Source organism: Neophocaena asiaeorientalis, unplaced genomic scaffold (assembly GCF_003031525.2).
Source record: "Neophocaena asiaeorientalis asiaeorientalis breed wild unplaced genomic scaffold, Neophocaena_asiaeorientalis_V1.1 scaffold275, whole genome shotgun sequence".
NCBI lineage: Eukaryota > Metazoa > Chordata > Mammalia > Artiodactyla > Phocoenidae > Neophocaena > Neophocaena asiaeorientalis.
Window position 1 is genome coordinate 8,170,957 of NW_020173679.1, and position 5,550 is coordinate 8,176,506.

Below are 5,550 nucleotides of genomic sequence, written 5' to 3' on the forward strand. Positions count from 1 at the left end.
TTTTTTTTTAAAAATTTTTTTTTTTTTTTTTTTTTTTACTTATTTATTTTGGCCGCGCCACATGGCACGTAGGATCCTAGTTCCCAAACCAGGGATTGAACCCGCGCCGCCTACATTGGAAGTGCGGAGTCTTATAAATCACTGGACCACCAGGGAAGCCCCCTAAAGCATGACTTTCAATTTCACTTCCAAACCCAAGAACCTTTTCTTACTCCCCAGCACTTACAAGATCAGTCAAGGTACTCTGTATTCTAGTCAAGCTCCTTTACTATTCCACACACGTTCTTTCACACCTTCTAACAATTTCCCCCCTACAACAGATCTATGAATCTTCATTTTCTCCTCTACTTGATGGCCCAGCTCCAGTCTTAACTCTTCCAAATGACGACCCAAACATTCCAGGAATCACTGGTATTTCCTACAGCACTTACAGTCCCAAACACATTGTGAGAACACTGTTATCATTTTACACGACTATATTCTAGCTTGTATGTTCTTTAATAGCTTCCCAAAGTGAATATCCTATTCCTTCAAAAATCTCTTTGAACTTGGGTTCCTTGAAAAAGTGGCTAATTCCAAGTCTGGGCAAGAAATTTCAAGATGATTCTGGGACATCTTAGTATGACCACAAGCAAGAAATCAAAGACTAATATGGGGTCATGGCAAAAAGACACAAGTGCCAACTTAAAGGAGCTCCCACTGGACAAAGATGGGATAATTGGAGCATAAAAATACAAACACACTGCATATGGACTGAAAAACATTAAATATATAAATTCATGAGTTCATAACGATACCTTCAAAAACCTCATTATTCTGAAAACCGGCAAATAAAACAAAAGAACAGAGCATGCGTCCAGTCTGTGTATCCTGTATAAACTATATTCCAGGACAGTCAAATAGACAACGAGGACAAGCTCTTCTTTACAGAAGAAGTCTGACTAATAAATGCAGAAGAAATGACAGAATTAGAATGTCACCAATTCCCAACCCTACTAACATAAAGGTTCTCTGCATCATCACTATCTACTAAAAAAGACTTAAACGAAAGGTTGGTTGATATGGGAACATTATATTGTATGAATTAAGCTGACAAAATCTGAACCAAATGATCATCAACCTCAGCATCACTAAAAGTGGGGCACGTAGGTGGCCTATGCCTCCTGATGTGCTGCAGTAGGAAACACACGGCACCACCTAGTAAATATTATCCCACTCCCCTTAAAAAAAAAAAAAACTGATAGAATCAAGCCTCAGTTTATAGGACATATAGGGAGCAAAGAAACAATTTAAATGATACCTAGAAGATACAATCAGCCAAACCCAGAATACAGAAAAATCTACAGTTCAAGTCACCCAGTTTCTTCAATTAAATAGCATGATTTGGGGGAGAGGGGTGGTAATAAAAGAGACTTAAATGTTGACAATTAATGAATATTGTAGATATGTAAATTTTAAAAAAACAAAACTTTCTTCTTTTGTGTTCTATTCGGGGGCCTACCAAAATGTTCAATGCTGCTAACTAACTTACAAACCAACAACAGAGGCTGAAACCTCCTTGCTAAGCTTTAGGTTATAAAGTACTATTTAGATATAAAGTACTAGGAGCCAAAATACTAACCTCTTTACTATTTAAAGTCCCACACATATACTTTTCAATAGTTGTTTCACTCTTCTACCCAGCTAGCCTCCTGGCATACCATTCAACCTAACACACCCAAAGCCCAAACATCTCTCCACCTCCCTCAGCTCTTCCACCTCTTTTCTATTTCTTTTAATGTTCTCACCATTCTCCTGTTCCCACACAGGCCAAAAAGCTTGTTTCCTCTATCCATCTAATCAACTGCCAAATTACATGGCTTCCACCTATAAAATCTCTCTCCATTCCTACCCCTGCCATACCATCCCTTTTACGCCTTCAATACATCTCACCCAAGACCGTTAATCATCTTCACCACTTTTTCTCTTTCTTCCTCCTACCTCAACCATACTACACAATACTGCCATTTTCATATATTCCATCCACACTATGCAATGCTGCCAGATTCACACTCCTAACGCCCAGGTCTCTTCATATCACTGTCCAGTTTCTCTACTGTCTACCAAGCAATGACTGAACTCCTCATCAGTGGCTCTCAATGTGTTCTGTAACATAAACCACCTATTTGTGTGTGTGTGTGTGTGTGTGTGTGTGTGTGGTACGCGGGCCTCTCACTGTTGTGGCCTCGCCCGTTGCGGAGCACAGGCTCTGGACGTGCAGGCTCTGGAGGCACAGGCTCAGCGGCCATGGCCCACGGGCCCAGCCGCTCCGCGGCATGCGGGATCCTCCTGGTCCGGGGAATGAACCCGTGTCCCCTGCATCGGCAGACGGACTCTCAACCACTGCACCACCAGGGAAGCCCAAACCACCTATTTTTACAAGCCCACAAAACACTGCCTTCCATCCACTTTCCTTAACAACCACCCACCAGAGGGTTTCCTGAAAGCATCTCATGTTTTTATGTCCCTGTGCCTTTGCTCCAATGCTCCTTCTACCTACTGTACCCTTCCTCCTCTCCTGTCCTTCTCAAAATCCAACTTTTCTTCCAGGATCTTCTCATATGCTACTCATTTCTAAAGCTTGCATAGATTCTCCCCACCTTGCAAACCAAATGCAAATGCTTCTCCATTTAATACTTCTCAACTCACTGACCTTACCTAGGGCAAAATGAGTTATTTGTTTTTCTTTTTTTTTTTTTAATAAATTTATTTATTTTGTTTTTGGCTGTGTTGGGTCTTCATTGCTGCGTGCGGCCTTTCTCTAGTCGTGGTGAGTGGGGGCTACTCTTCTTTGTGGTGCATGGCCTTATTTGCGGTGGCTTCTCTTGTTGCGGAGCACGGGCTCTAGGCGTGTGGGTTTCAGTAGTGGCAGCACGCAGGCTCAGTAGTTGTGGCTCACAGGCTCTAGAGCGCAGGCTCAGTAGTTGTGGCACACGGGCTTAGTTGCTCAGTGGCATGTGGGATCTTCCCGGACCAGGGCTCGAACCCGTGTCCCCTGCAATGGCAGGCAGATTCTTAACCCCTACGCTACCAAGGGAGCCCTGTTTTCCTTATCTCTGCTGTAAATTTTAAGTTCCTTGAGGACAAGACAGAATTTTAGTCACGCTTTTAGTCATTCTTCTTTGTAAGTGATAGGTATATTTTTAAATTACTTTCCCAAAACAACCTGAACCTAAGTACTTTTTTTTTTCTGATTTAACTGTCCTGTGGTAAAACTGCAACCATCTTCACAAGTGAGTTAAAATTTTATACAGTAATAAGAAACTACAGTTAAGTGGACTACAGAAAGTGTTACTTTGTTACTTCGTTACTTCCCTACAACTACAAAGAGTATCTCTTTTATAATGGATGTCCATCAAAGAATTACAGTTTCAAAACTCCCTGATCTTTTTAAAAAATTACCAATTATATAAATCTGAAATCACGTTTAAATTCCAGTGAGAAACAATAATTACAGAATATTTTTAAGAAGTTATAGGAAAACAATAAAAATTACAATACATTTACCAAGTTTCATAGAGCCAAAAGGCAGGTAGGAAAGGCAACCATACATACTCTAAATCACTTACACAGCCTCAGTTCTAGGCTGTTCCTCTGACCAGTTTTCCTTCCTTATGACATACGATTAGAAGCATTAGGAAAATGGAATGGAGCAAAAATTCCAGAAGCCTTCACTAACAGTAAAGGGATAATAAAACATTTAGATCTAATTCATTTGAATTTTTCTAAATTTTTGCACCATTGCTTAACTTTGACCTTGTGCAATTCTCTCTTGCCCTCAGAGGCACTCTGGGTTATTAGGAGCCTAAGGAGAAGACTAAATGACTTCTCAGCAAAGTGAAAAAACAAGAATGAAATAATCTTAGATTTTTGGTTGGTTAGGTTTTGTAATATCCCTTTTTTATAGAAAACAGCCAGGGTTATATTCCTAAAACAGAGGTCAATGCATGTCATTCCCTCTCCTTAAAAGCATTCAGTTGGTTTCCATGGCCTCAGAACACAACCTAAAAATTCATGAGCCTCCACAATCCAACCTCCTTCCCCAGTCTGTTTTCACTGCCCAACTTTAAGCCTCCTCCACCAAGCACCTCTTACTACACCAAGCATGTGATGCTTGGAAGCTCATTCTCCCTTCTAACCTATTACAAGTGCATGTCTTTTCTTTTTTTTTTTTTTTTTTTTTGGTTTGTGGGCCTCTCACTGTTGTGGCCTCTCCCACTGCGGAGCCCAGGCTCCGGACGCGCAGGCTCAGCGGCCATGGCTCACGGGCCCAGCCACTCCGCGGCATGTGGGATTTTCCCGGACCAGGGCACGAACCCGCGTCCCCTGCATCGGCAGGCGGACTCTCAACCACTGCGCCACCAGGGAAGCCCCTACAAGCCCGTATCTTTTGAGGACAAGGTCAACTGTCACCATGAAGCAGGAAGCATTAAGTCATACGTTCCTTAACATCCCCCTTTCTAAGCTAAAAGTCATACCTTCTTTCTCTTTGCTCCCTAAAAATGTTGTGTTGATTCCTCATTTTTCTACTTATTTCATTCTGCCCTACGTTGCAGTCAGTAGTTTACTTAACTCTCATACATTGATACTTTATTCAGTACATGTCTGTCACAACTGAAAACATAATTTAACCAAGAAATTCAGTCTTTTAAATTCAACATTCACACGATTTGCTATATCCCCGCAAATTTACAATATCAACAAGCAGTCTATTTAAAAGATAATCTTTTCTAGTGAATTACATTTTAAAGAATGAATTAGGGGTGAGGGACAACTCCAATTCCGTTTGGAGGAATCTTTGAGCTCGTCGAGCAGACATCATGAGCAAAGCTCACCCTCCAGACTTGAAGAAATTTATGGACAAGAAGTTATCATTGAAATTAAATGGTGGCAGACATGTCCAAGGAATATTGAGGGGATTTGATCCCTTTATGAATCTTGCGATAGATGAATGTGTGGAGATGGCAACTAGTAGGCAACAGAACAATATTGGAATGGTGGTAATACGAGAAAATAGTATCATCATGTTAGAAGCCTTGGAACGAGTATAAACAATGGCTGTCTTCACCAGAGAAATCAACTGCTTCCACATGTCCCCTCTCCACATTTTACTATAATGAAAATTGGATCGTGTACATTTTCTTACTGAACTTTTTTGTTAAATTTCTGTAATAGTCAAAAAAGAAAAAAAGAATGAATTAGGGAATTCCTGGCAGTCCAGTGGTTAGGACTCGGTGCTTTCACTGCCGAGGGCCCAGGTTCAATCCTTCGTCAGGGAACTAAGATCCCACAAACCTTGTAGCATAACCAAAAAAAAAAAAGAATGAATTATAAGAAAGAATAAATGTATACTCCAAAATAAATATCTGTAGCTAATGAGCCCGTTTTGAGAGGGTGTGAAAATTTCCTTGTTATTATTAAAGTTTTGCATCTCTTGGCCTAATACTCTCCTTGAGGACCAAGCAGGCTTTAGGATCCAATATTCTGTGTCACTGACCATGCCTATACTGA

General features: G+C 40.8%; 1 pseudogene across 1 annotated transcript; it reads left to right on the top strand.

Moving 5' to 3' along the window:
- Positions 1-4,806: 4,806 nt before the first annotated feature.
- Positions 4,807-5,215, top strand: LOC112402794 (small nuclear ribonucleoprotein G pseudogene; annotated as a pseudogene). The gene has a single exon (XR_003003768.1). The product of XR_003003768.1 is annotated as a small nuclear ribonucleoprotein G pseudogene (transcript).
- The last annotated feature ends 335 nt before the right edge of the window (positions 5,216-5,550 follow it).